This window comes from Brienomyrus brachyistius, unplaced genomic scaffold (genome assembly GCF_023856365.1).
Source record: "Brienomyrus brachyistius isolate T26 unplaced genomic scaffold, BBRACH_0.4 scaffold86, whole genome shotgun sequence".
NCBI lineage: Eukaryota > Metazoa > Chordata > Actinopteri > Osteoglossiformes > Mormyridae > Brienomyrus > Brienomyrus brachyistius.
Window position 1 is genome coordinate 576,787 of NW_026042361.1, and position 14,470 is coordinate 591,256.

General features: G+C 39.3%; 1 protein-coding gene and 1 long non-coding RNA gene across 15 annotated transcripts in view; one reads left to right on the plus strand and one right to left on the minus strand.

Moving 5' to 3' along the window:
- The window catches only part of LOC125727089 (poly(rC)-binding protein 3-like), a 61,509-nt gene that overhangs the window by 12,125 nt on the left and 34,914 nt on the right, over positions 1-14,470 (plus strand). For all 13 annotated transcript variants that reach the window (XR_007388533.1, XR_007388534.1, XR_007388535.1 and 10 more), the window contains exon 2: positions 7,446-7,552. The gene's annotated coding sequence lies outside the window, so the exon portion shown is untranslated. The remainder of the gene's footprint in view (positions 1-7,445; positions 7,553-14,470) is intronic.
- The window catches only part of LOC125727091 (uncharacterized), a 57,964-nt gene that overhangs the window by 10,849 nt on the left and 32,645 nt on the right, over positions 1-14,470 (minus strand). The gene's annotated exons all lie outside the window — the stretch shown is intronic.

The window sequence follows — 14,470 nt, forward strand, 5'->3', positions numbered from 1 at the left end:
GTTCAGGGTATCCTCTGCCTAGTGGCTTGTGCTGCTTGAGATAGACTCCAGATCCCAAAAAACAGTATACTGGATAAACAGATGAACGATGGGCAGATGGACTACAGTGTTACATGCTGCAATGGAGAGTTCCCCATGACTGAACATTAAAACAGTTTTCAAGCTGCACTGAAAACCTGAGGGTAAAGTTACACTAGTCTAAGGCTAAAAGATAACTGCTGTAGTTCTGCCAATGACATTTAATACAGCAATCCAAATATTTTATAATAAATTTGTATTAATGTTTTGGCTTCACACCCCAAGGCTGTGGTTTTCACCCCCAGTTCTGTGTCTGTGGTGTGCTCTCACAGTACCACCACAGGTTTCCTTTGGAAACTCCAATGTCATGTGCTTTAGGGGGATTGCTGTTCCTGAGTTGCCTGTAGTGCGTAATTTTATGCAGCGTGGTGGATTGTCATCCAGTTCAGGATGCTTTCTACCTTCGCTTCAAGGGAAATGTTTCAGAGCCACTGCTTCGGGTAAGTGGTTGTGGAGAATCACATGGATGGAAAATAATTTTAAAAATGTTAAGATCTACATAATTATTTGTTAAAAGCTGTTATACATGGATTCGTTCAGATTCACTCAATGTTACATATTTAGGAGTTAACAAACGAATCGTATAACTGCTACACAGAATATGAAGTTCTTAAACTTGCTGTCTAAATGTAAATTCTGCTTTTTAGAATGGAATAATGATACTGCATTAATCCTCCTAGGGAAATATGCTTTGCCCCATCTGGATTTTCATAGTGAGAGCTATCTTTTCGGGGGGGGGGGGGGGGGGGTAACAGCAACGGGGCACTTTGTGGAGCCCAGGGGGTTAAGGACCTTGCTCCAGGGCCCACAGGCATATGATTATTCTGCCAAGGGTGTGATTGAACCAGAACCTTCTGCTCATAGGTATAAGGGATTAGTCTGCCGAACCACACACCAGTCCTAAAACCGATACAATGTAGACACTTTGAGCTTGTTTTTATCAGCTGGGCCTCTGTATGCAATACCTGACTTGCTCCTTATAGGCTTCATAATGCTGTGTAATGTGTCTCATTCTCATGCAATGACTCAGCTCAAACCCAGAGCTAACATGGTATAGAAATACTGGTAAGACCTTGATGTTATACAGTTAAATTTCTGCTATGAAAGTATTTACGACTGATGGGATTTTTGGGTCCTTTCATAATGCAGATCAGAAGAATGAATAATGAAAGCCTAGCACTGAAGGAACTTTTTCCATTGAGTTTAACAGCTCTCTGAAGAAATGATCCAAGCACTCATTACTAAATACAGCGCTTCACAGGTACTTTAGCAGATGCTCTATGCTAATGGATTGCAGGTATAACACATCAGAATACAAACTATAGGCATTTCTGGACACATCTGTGCTTTTCTCTCCAAAACATTAGTTATCAGTGCTTTAGTTGAGTTGTGAAACATTCATGCTTTTTCCCCATTCATAATGTTAGCATCCCAAAAAGATCTGCGTATGAGAGTCTTACTTATTTCAGAATCTGTAATGCATAAATCTTAAATCAGTGGTTGGGAAACCTACAAGGTTAAAGATCCAGAAAAGCATAATATTCAATTTTGTAAAACCAAGGGCATAGAAACTGCTTAGCATATTTAAAATGGGGCAAAAGCATATGCAATACCTGTAATGATTAATGGGCCCTTTATCGAAGACAGTGATGCAGTATATAACTGCCAGTGAGATTCTGCCAGTAGCTTTACAGTACGTTTAGCTGCTCAACTGAATGAAAATGGAATCCATTCTGGCACCAGAAAACAGCCACAGAAGGCATCACGTTCAGATATTTACTCCAAATGTGTAACTACTTGCTTTTCCATTATGCTTGAAATTATGCTATATTTTTCTGGAGAATTACCTTCAAAATGGTATGTATCATTGCAGTTATTTATGCTGAATGTGTTTTTTTTTATGCTTGTGCAAATATGTATACTATAGACTAGGAAATAAGGTCCAATTTAGACTTAACCATTAGAAGTCAGTTACAGTTTGTATTCACATGTTGACCCTCCACAACTTTTCAATTTTATTATGTCTCTTTATCTTGTATCATCCATTTTGGTAAGATATGTAAGCATAACTGACATGAATGTCAACAAGAGTCACTGTCATCAAAGCAGCCTCTAAATCCAACCTGAATAATCAGTTGCACCTCAGTTGTTTAAGGCATCTACTTAGCAGATGCTTTTATCCAAACCAATATCAATTCAGAAAGCAGGTTCAGATGGGGTTTACGGGCCCTGCTCAATTCAGAAAGCGGGTTCAGATACGGTCAGTATATTAACAATGAAGGCATAACCGCATCAGATGATAAGGACTATTAGTGAAGCTAGATGCATGTAGTACTGTGCATCACATTATCAAATATATTCCTCCCCTGCTTTTCCTCCAGGATGGTTCACTCCGATTCGAGATATTACAGAGCCCTGTATAGTAGTGGTCATGTATGTCTGAGTGAAACATGAAAGTACAGTAGTACTTCATAATTTGTTTTCTAGTGACTGAACACTGGCTAGTGAAATACTAGATGGTGGGGGTCTACAGTATGTCTGTTTTGTTTCAATTTTACCTGAATACTTCCTCTTTGATTATGTTTTCTCTTTGGCTGCTTTAAAATACATCAGATCATGTCATTGCTGTAGGTAGAAACTCTAAGATTACAGTATGAATAGTTGAATTTGGAGTTGGTATGTCCAGATTTTTGACTGGTACTGTACATTACAAACAGCAATCACAACAAAATTATAAGTACACTGAAGACAAGATTGTAGGGAGTGGCATGCAACACATTGAAATTCATGTATAAGGTCATTCTATTACATTTTATTTTAAATTCAAAATAATTAATGGGAATCCTGTGCTGTTGGAACCAACTGGTACTGAGAACATGCAAGGTTAAGATTAGGTTCAGCAAGATTTATATTCGCGAGGCTCTCTCACCTTATTTGGAATGTGTATACAGTAGTTTTGTTGTTTGTTTTTCAGATGCCTGTGAGTTATTGATTCTTGTATCACTCCTTCATTCAACGCATCTGTTATATGTCCATGGGTTGTAATGAAATAGGAATGTAAATTTCAGCAGAGCACATGCACTGTCTACTAACTAGATAGATGTTTCAAACCAAAGAGTGTAATAAAGATCTAGAATGTAATAATGCTGGAGAAAATGGCCTTCATTTCTATTGGGCTTTTCTTCTGTATCCATTTCACACTGAGGAAAAGTCATCTGTGCCAGACACCACACTGTGACATCCATCTGGCAGGACTCTGACGCCATCTGTACAAACTCAAACATGTCCCGGCCAGTTGACACTACACTCCTTTAAAAACATATCCTCTGTCTGAAATTGGAAGTTGTAAACAAGTGGAAGGATAAGCACTGAGATCTTTATGATTACTCTGCTCATGTGACTCGGATCCAGCTTAGATCTAAAGGAGAAAACGCAGTGCAGTAATTCTTTGTGATGACTTCATTCTTTTGGAAATATAAACGATTGTGGTATCTCCATCTTTGGCACCTGGCCTATAAATCCGCCCCGTATATAAAGCAATTGAAGTCTTCAGTCCTTTTTAGAGTGAAATTGCGAAATGGTTCACATGATGATTAATTATTTTGTATCTTCTGAACACGTCTGACCAGATTGTATGTTTATTTCCGGATTACATTGGAGAAGTGAATGTGAGAGACATAGGACCTTAAAGTAATAAAATAACAATAAAAAAATGCCAGGAACTTCCAGTTCCCAAGAGTATTGATAATTGATACTTTGATATATTTATATATAAATGATTATCATCCACGTATTTGAGAAATCAGTGATGGGATGAATATCCAACATTGGGAAATAACAGAGGTTACTTCAGTCTACAGAACAGACACAACCATCCACCCATCTTCTAAGCACTGATCCAGAACAGGAGATCACACTGGATGGGAAGCTGGTCCGTTGCAGCATACTGTACACACTCACACACACACACATACGATGAATAACTGAAAGAACATGCAGCTACATGGGAGGTTTAATGCCACAATGGCTGCGAGACCCACTGAGGTACAGGACAGAGCCATTCCTACTAATTACTGGGTAATTAGCCTTACTTCCATTTCAGATAAAGTAAGTGTAATTGAGGTAAAGTGCACAATGTGTTTGTGTACTTTATTAGATACTGAGGAAGTCATACTGTTTAATATGCTGGTGCAGTCTTTTCTGACATATCCAGCATTATCTGGATCTGGAGGGTTGTACTGTATATTTCTGCTTTAAATTGTTTTTGCAATGTTTACATTGTAGATGTTTGTGTGTAAATGGGCCGTGATCTATATTGCATCATAGTCTCCACCAGGTGGGCTTTTATTAACAAGTGTGAACGTGTGGTTCAGTTGTATGTTTGTTAACAGCCTGCTTGGCAGATAGAGCAAATATGACAAACGTGAAATGGAGCAGCACACAGTGCTGAAGGCTTCTTTGCATCTCTTTCTTTGGCACTGCCAGTTCCATGAACTGACTACTACAAGGTTTATGGCAACGATGGCTAATAGCAGGTGATGCTTTTACTCTGAACGGCTGTATATTTATTAATGAAACTGTCTTCCAGCCACGTATGCAGTACAGGGCCATATTGGAGCCTATCCCAGGAAGCACAGGCGTAAACGTTTGGTCAGGAAGCTCGTCCCATACAGGGCAGACACATGTACACGCTCACACACTATTGGCGATTTAGAGACACAGTTTCACCTAAATTCTGGTCTTTGTGTTGTAGGAGAAAACCTGCACAGCACGCAGAGACTACAATCTCCACACACTCAGGGCAGGGGCAGCATTCAAACTCCCGGCCTAGGTTGTATGAGGCAGCAGAGCCCCCCACTGTTACCCCATGCCATCCATTAGCAAAACAGATTTAAATTGTGACTCACCTCTGAGCCAAATGGTTAAGTCCAGAAAAGGACAGGATATTCATTGTATTTATAACACACAGGCAGATGGTAATATATTGCACCTGGTTTGAAAAATTGTCCTGGCCTACACAAAAATGTTGTCCAAAAATATTACAAAATTAAAATGTGTACATACAGGGTTTACTGGAGAAGTGCACTCTGTTAAATCAATTCATCTCAACCTTCAATCTAATTTACATAACACTGTTCTTGATTGCAGCTGTTTTTGAGTGATATTCAAAGATAGAATAGATACAATTGCAAAAATAGAATGTTATTTATAAACAAGGGAATGGCAGTGACCATTGGACAAAGCCCAAGCCATGTACAAACACAATGCTAAATCTTCCACTTATCAAACCACTTTGACAACCTGTGGCCTGTACTAAGAAGTGGGGTTACTGGCTTATCTGGGTAACTTGATTTAAGGTAGTCTGGGCAAAATGTAAGTCAACGATTATGTAGTCCACTGAAACTGTGGTACCTTAAATCCGACAAATTACCCCAAAAAGCCAGTAACCCTGCTTCATTGTACAGACCACGGATTTGGTACTAACAGGACTGTCATGAAATAGCTGTTAATTGAGATAGATAGGTTAGACTCAATCATCAGGCAAGAAGCAAACAGAATTCAGGATTCTAAGCTAGACAATAGGGATTTCCTGATCCAATTTTTTTGGTATCCTAATTCGATCTGATTGATTCAATATTTATATCTGCTGATTCCGAGTCCCAAACCAGTGTTTTAATAAATATTTAAATATACTTAAAGTAGTCATTGGTGCATTGTTTGTCTGAGTGCCTCTTGATTTCTCAGTGTTCTTTCTTATGATATTTTGCAAGTGCCAAATTAGATTAGAATTAAATGGCGCACTAACCCTAACCCTACCTCCTCTCAAAAGGATGGCATTGCAAACATTGCTGGTAGTTGTTTGGCTACATTGAGTTTCCAATTTAAAGACTTTCCATACAACTGACATCTCAATAGTTTGTAGTTTCAAGCCATGTGCCTCAGACCTACTGCAGCCCATGACAGATCCGTACAATCTGCGCAATTGCCGAAAATTAGGTGGATGTGGGAAATTAGATGGATCTGGCTGTGGTACCGATCAATTCAAAACTGCATGGATAGGCCCTAATTCCCAACTTTGATATCAGCTCACGACATAACTGCTAGGCAATGAACTGGAGATCTGATCAGAACCAGAGATCAATCTAGAGGTCAACCTAGAACCAACATCCATCCATCCATCCATTTTCCAAATCGCTTATCCTACTGGGTCGCAGGGGGTCCGGAGCCTATCCCGGAAGAAATGGGCACTAGGCAGGGAACAACCCAGGATTAGGTTTAGGAAACCCAGTCCATCGCAGGGCACACTCACACACCAGTCACTCACACACACATTCCTAGGTGCAATTTAGCAAGTCCAATTAGCCTCAGCATGTCTTTGGACTGTGGGGGGAAACCGGAGTACCCGGAGGAAACCCCACGATGACATGGGGAGAACATGCAAACTCCACACACATGTGACCCAGGCAGAAACTCAAACCCGGGTCCCAGAGGTGTGACGCAACAGTGCTAACCGCTGCACCACCATGCTGCCCCTAGAACCAACATAACCAACGATTTCATCATATAGAGCTAAGTCCAAAAATGCTTTTCCAGCCACAGTTATTCATGACTTCAGTTTCAGCCAGTTTGAAATCAAATGGAGAATCTAGACCAGGGGTGTCAAACTCCAGTCCTGGGGGGCGGAGCCCTGTGTAGCTTAGTTCGTTCCCTGTTCCACCACAAATGATTCAGCTCAAGAGCTGTGTGGTAATTAGCACGAGGAGGTGCAAGGAGTTGATTCAGGTGTATTAAATGAGGGGAAACCCAAAAAATGCATAGGGCTCCGCCCCCCAGGAATGGAGTTTGACACCTCTGATCTAGTTTATGCTTAAGAAGGTGAAATTAATAAAAATAATAAACAAATTAAGTTGTAGTTAGTTTTAACTGTTTCCTCAATGTTAAAAACATTATATGAATATATATTCAGGGTTGAGTAATACTTTTCTGCATCTGTACAGCTAGCAGGTGAGAGCATAGACATGGAAACATAACTGTGGCATTGGATAGCCAGTGATCTGCCCTATCAGTATAAACAGTGCATGCAACACATGGATCAAATACCAGTGAAGATAAAACACAGCTGTGTTGTGTGCTAAAACTGCTTGGGGTCGACCTCACATCCCACATACTGTACTTTTCCTGATGTGGTTTGTTCTTTGGTTTGTCTGTGTTAAGACTAAGAGGCTGTGTTTTGTTTTGACGGTGCTAAAGTGAGCACAGTGACTTTCAGAACAGCAACTGCTCCCTGGTCCAACTTCTCGAATGACCCTGCTGCGATGCTCTGTGGGTCTGCCAAGCTGAGTCACCTGTCTGTACTCTATTTCCAGATTCACCACCAGGAAAATGGCTGAGCAAGACATGCTTGTCCGAGAACAGCTGAAGCTCATTTAAATCTGTGGACTCCTACAGTGAAGTGAAGAACAACCCCAAACAGGTAAAATTCTTGTATTTAAAATATACTGTAATATGGGTTGTATCTGCACTAGGGTAATTTATCAAAGTGATTTAAAACTACAATAAAAAGATGCCACTTTTTATAGAGTATTTGAATAACTAAGTGAATACTTACACTGAAGAAGATCTTACAACAACCCCTTAACAGAGAATGTATACTGCATAAAACCCCCCAATAGAGTATGCATGGAATGCATGACTTGTATGACAGGTCACAAGAAATCATACAAACAGATCTACATTTAATGAAGACTGAGGGGAATATATTTGATGATGCTGAAAATACAACGTTTTTAAAATAAGATAAAATGAAACTTTGTTGATCCCTGTGGGGGAGAATTCTGGTGTCCAGCCTGCTTGAGAGCTGACCAGATGGCATCCTTGTGAGATGTCTGGACCATCTCAGCTAACTTTCTGAAATTCTAGTTTGAGGAAGCCACTGCGTCTCCTGACAGGGAGAGTGAATCAAAATAATCCATCCATATTAGATAATGCTTACCCAAGTTTGGAGACTAGTACCAGGATTTGTATGCAAATCATAGGAGAATTTGAGGACAAATTAGGAATTAACTGTAAAAATCATTTTAAGAATGGCTTACATGTTGCTTATCATGGTGTAGTTTTAAGGACATATTGTGATTTATTGTTAATTACTAAAATAACACATGCAATGTGTATCATGTTGCAAAGAGACATTCACTTGAGATTCTAGGCAGATGGCATCATTATTTATATGTGCAAGTTTCTGTGAGGCTTGTTTGAATTGGTGACCTCTTTGCCTTGGTGAAGAAAGAACACAACAATCAACTGTGAGGACTGACAGTTTGACCCTGATATTTTTAAAGATCAAGGTCAGATTTCACACACTAAGTAAACATGTGTTGGTAATAGTGAAACAACAAATGCGTTATCAAAGCTCATAAAGAATAAGTAATATCACAAATTAACAATTTTTTCAGAAAACTGATATAGTGCTTAAAGCAGGCTGGAAACATGGATGGATCTGCAAATGTTTTTAGAGATTTTTTTGGCTTTAATATAGCTTTAGTAGTTGGGAGAGCGGATGGGCAACTAACAGGTATTAAGTTCCACAACTATCAGGTAGGTCGTGGGAGTTTTACTTGCACTAATATGTTCTGAGGGCAGAAGGAAAAATGTTTGGTTCAAAGAGATTGTGATCAGATTGTGGAGGAGGTAGGTCTAAGCAAATTGAGGAGGCAGGACCATCAACTGATTGGTTCTCTCTCTGAACCAATCATATTTCCTTCAACCCTAAGAACATTTGTGTTTAAGTAAAATTCCAATGAGCTAACAGGTATCCTGTATTTATATGCATTACGCTGCCATATACATAAGCATGTCCCTGATACACCACATTGCTGTCCATCATAGCAAAAGCCTATTTAGTTACAGTGCACATAAAAGATTTTTCTGCTGCTGTGTATGCTGCTCACTGACTAGTCTGTTTGTAAGTCTGGATATCATTTGTAAGATCAGATTCTTCCTGATGAATTTCAAAGGACATTCTGATCAGTAACATGACTACAGTCCAGCTAATACTGCTGTGAATGCGGAAGATTAAGGTGGAAACCTCCAGGCAGTATTTTAATGAAGGAACTCATAGCAGTGGAGTATCGCCTTCTGCTGATCTCTTGCCTACAGCACTTTCCATGTTCCTGATGCATTCTGGCATAAGTCCTAAGAGAATGAAACGGATTCCTACTGTATATCTAAATGCAAGTAATGATTTAACAGTCTTTTAGTTGGGGCTGGTCATTGGTACAGATAAAGATAGACAATATTTTTTCTTTTCTGAAAATGCAATATCCTAGCTGTGTGGTCTGTGCCATTCAGTATGATGCCATGTGTGCAAAAGGGGAAAATCACCCACAGACCCATAGATACTGGGGGCATTTCAGTTCCCAACCCTGGTGGTGTAAAGCTGCAATGCTTGGTTTTCTGGGTTGTGTAGTTATTAACTATGCAATAAGTAAATACATGGTTGGGAGTAAAAATGAGTGAATTAAATCACTCAGTGAATAGAACTTTATTTAGTAAGTGCACTTTTACAACCAGCTTTGTTACAAAGAAAACTACAAATTACAATTCAAAAAGTAAGAAAGTGCTTGTGTTATAGGCCTAGATGTGGTTAGAGCAGACAAATAACTGGGAAAAGAAGACGTGAGGCTTTCAAAGGAAGTGCAATTACATCTAGTTAAAATCTGTAAGCTTGTGAATTATAGAAAACAGCAGCCACACAACCGGTCAGTGAGGGTGGGGAGGACTCTGGCAAAAACTTCTCATCATGCTGAAACCATCCATCCATCCATTTTCCAAACCGCTTATCCTACTGGGTCGCGGGGGGTCCGGAGCCTATCCCAGACGCTATGGGCACAAGGCAGGGAACAACCCAGGACGGGGGGCCAGCCCATCGCAGTATACTTGCCATATCTTTTTAAATTAAGCTTTCCTCACAAAGTATTTAGTTTACGTGTACCTTTCAGAACACAACAGTAAATGCCATCACTCCTTTGAAAGCAGTTGAGACCAGATATATTACACAACACATTGCATTTGGTCATTTCTAATTAGGGCAATCAAATGACATTGGTACTGATTTTTTTTTTATATTTTAAGTTAGTTAAAACTTTTTAAACTAAAAAGTATTTCAATTTACTTCGGACTCCAGAATGCAATTGTCTCTCGCTGAATTGTTTGCATTGCTATTTTTATGTATTAAGATTCATCATCTGAAAGCATAGACTTAGGCTTCTTAGCAGGTGTGATCATTCTTAGTGATTCTCTGAATGGGAAACATTGCTTCTTTCTGTGAAAACTGATCTTGATTCTGTAATTGTAGATAGGAGCCACTGAGGTGAATTCAAGGGTAAGTGCACCAAGCTAAAAGCTGACTGTGTTGTCCGGCTTACACAGAAAATCACTTATAAATATACTTAAATATTGCTTTTCACTAAACTAAAAATAGAGAACTGGAATAAAAATACCACATTTGTGTGCCAACTCAAATGGGAAATATCACTGGTAAAGCTGAATTGTTGACCTTCTAAATGATTACATAGAGTATATAGAGTGGGTAGGTAGAGAGCATATAATGTGAATTTCTGCGATTTCTGTTCTTACCTGGTTCAAAAGGTTAGAGTAGAGAGACAGTAGATAGTTTGCTTTCCTGTTTTATGTTTATTTTTTCCGCATTTGGTGCGTCATATCATGTCACTTTTTGAATGAAGTAATGTTGTTTGCTGTGTTGGCCTAGCATCTCACCTAGCGTTCACTACCCTCGTGCCCTGTGCTGCCTGGAATACTCTCCAGGTTGCCCCATAACCCTGACCAGGATAAGCGATTCAAGATAGATTGTAATCTCACATTATGCATAATATAACTCGACAGAATGTCACAAATTGAATTTTGATGATGATGATGATGATAATAGTAGGATAATGTTGCTATATAAAATTATACTGTAGTTTATATCTTTGTTACATTTCGTCAAGTTATTACCTAATGCAGTGTTATTACATGATGTATTGTTACACGTATGAAACAATGCGTTATGTAATAACATCACATTACTGTATGTGATAAAAATTGTTACATTTTATCAAGCTATTACATAATGTGGCATTATTACATAATGCGTTGTTACATGGATAGATGATGAAATATTGCACATTTACTGCACAATGCAGTATATTAGGCAATTTATTAGTAGTACATTTATCAATGTAAGAACAATTCTGATTTTACTATTCTGATGATACTATTCTTGCTTAGGTAAGCTTATATAACGGTCAGGAACTAAATCAACATGCTTCACTCTGCCAGTAGGTTCTTTAGGTCCTGGAATAGAGTTATTATTCCAATATGAACTGGATGTGTTACCCTTTAGTATATAACTCAAATATTTAGTTATTCATATGATCTGGGTATGGAGGGCAATTTAGAGACACCAGTTTGTCTAACTGCCTGCTATTTGACTGTTTAAGAAAGCATGTGCAAAAGGGAAAATCATCCACAGACCCATAGAAATTGGGGGTATTTCTGTTCCCATCCCTGGTGGTGTAAAGCTACAACACCACCCACTGTGGCACCATGCCACCTGCCATTCCACCTTATTTTCAAGAAAATTACTGTTTGAGCACAAGTGATAAAATTTTCGCTTTGAAAGCACCACTGAAGATTTTGGCTACTAATAATTCTGTCTACTATCAAAAATCACAGCACAAACTAAGAACCGTTAGGCAGCTCTGTTAGGCTGCATATTGCCTGTGTTTGTGCGGGTGTTTTTTCCTGTGTCTTTTATACACTGATTTTAGGATGAAGGTGCTGGCTATGATGATGCAACATAGTTGCTATGCTCAAAGGAGCAGATATAAAGAATCTGTATCCAAATACGGAAAGTCTCTTTCTGCATTATGTAAAGGATTTCTGCAGCACTCAGTGGATCAAGGAATTTCAAGGCTGTTTTTTTTTAAAATTTTGAATGCATTATACATGCTCAGTGCAACATGCCTTTGGACTTCTTCCTTTGAAGTCAGAAAACGATGCTGAATTATCCATAAATGAGCACTAGATTTGGATTGCAGCTGTGATGTTTTTAACATGTTATTGCAAAGTTGTATTGCAGCACCACTACTGAAATTGTTCAAATATTACATCAACATGATGGTGAATCTGGAAATAAACAGTTTCCTAACAGTCCATTTTAAGTCAAGGGTGTGTGATGAATGTATCTCTAGCTGTGTGTTCACAGATTATACATCCTCTTAGTACTTATGTAGGTGTCCTCTATTTACTCTACATACAGTATATTGCCAAAAGTATTGGGACACATGTCTTGACACACATGTGAACTTCAATGACATCTCATTCCTAATTCATAGGCTTTAATATGGATTTGGCCCACCCGTTGCAGCTATAATTGAATTCAATTCATTTTTATATAGTGCCTTTCACAACAGAGTTGTGAAACAACAAAGTTGGGAGCATGAAATTGTCCACAATAGCTTTGAATACTGCAGCATTAAGAGTTCCTTTCACTGGAACTAAGGAGCCAAACCAAACTCCTGAAAAACAACCCCACATCATAACCCCCCTCCACCAAACGTTACACTTAGCACAATGCAGTCAGGCAAGTACTGTTCTTCTGACAACCCCCAAACCCAGACTCGTCCATCGGATTGCCATACAGAGAAGCATGATTCGTCACTACAGAGAACACGTCTCCACTGCTCCTGAGTCCAGCGGCAGTGTGCTTTACACCACTGCATTCGACGCTTTGCGTTGCACTTAGTGATGTAAGGCTTGGATGCAACTGCTCAGCCATGGAAACCCATTCCATGAAGTTCTCTATGCACTGTTCTTGAGCTAATCTGAAGGCGACTCTGCAGACAGTTGGTGACTTCTACACACTGTGTGCCTCAACATTCGTTGTCCCAGCTCTGTGATTTTACATGACCTACCACTTTGTGGCTGAGTTGCTGTTGTTCGCAATTGCTTCCACTTTGCTATAATACCACTAACAGTTGACTGTGGAATATTTAGTAGCAAGGAAATTTCACAAATGGACTTATTGTACAGGTGGCATCCTATCACAGTACCATGCCTGAATTCACTGAGCTCCTGAGAGCGACCTATTCTTTCGAAAACGTCTGTAGAAGCAGTCTGCATACCTAGGTGCTTGATTTTATACACCTGTGGCCATGGAATTGATTGGAACACCTGAACTGAATGACTTGGTGGGGTGCCCGAATACTTTATAGACAAGTAGTTTCTCTTATTTTTGTGATTCTGTATGTAATTTTACTTGAAGTGCTCATTAGCTTTCACACTGTTGTTCTCAAGAGGACTGAAAGTTTCTGAAAATATTTTTACATTGATGAAAGTATTAAAAATTATATGTAAAGTTTGCTGCTTTTGTTAGCCCATTACAATCCAATTAGCCAAGCACTCACTAACGAAGGCAGCTGTGAAAACCCGTCCTGCCAGAGTATGTAATCATTCTCTACCCTTTCAATTAACAGAAGAGCTGTGGCTTCTGATCCACTGAGAATGCCGATGGAAACTAAATTAAAATCTAATCATGCTGCCATTAATATTCACTGCTAGTGACTCATGCCTAGAGCAGATTCACACAAGCACCTGACAGGTGAGACCTTACACCTGTCATTAATTTCTTTATTAATTAAATGAACTAAAGCAGCATGACACTATTTATTAAAACAACCACAGTGAACATGCATCTTTGCTGGATAAAATTAAACAAAAAGAAAAAAAAAATCTTAAAAAAGTAAGCCTCACCCTCAGTATTGTGCGTTAATAAAGTATTTTGTTAGGGAAATCACATTGTGGGTACAGGTCTTTTAACTGTTCAGCACTCTGTCATTATCACAAGGGCAGATTCACACATACTGTCAAACCTCTGGAAAATAGCATGAGAGTCAGTGTGACTGGGCCTTCAGAAAGAGTACAAGAGTCAGTCTAATTCTACAATCAGAAAAGTACAGGAGTCAGAATCACATGGCCTTCAGAAAAGGCATGAGAGTTTGTCACATGGCATTGAAAAACAGCACCAGAGTCAATGCGACTCAGCCTTCAGAAGGAGTACGGGGGTCAGAATGACTCATCATTCAGAAACAGCACAGGGTTCAGTGTGACATGACCTAAAGTTACAGCATGGGATCAGCGTCACACGGCCTTCAGAAAGAGATCAGGAGTGAGTATGTTTCGACATTCAGAAACAGTGTCAGGGTCAGTGTGACTCGGCAATTAGAAAGAGCACAAGAGTCAGTGTGACATGGCCTTCAGAAAGAATACAGGAGTCAGTATTACTCTGCCTTCATAAACAGCATGAGAGTCAATGTGACATGGCCTTCAGAAA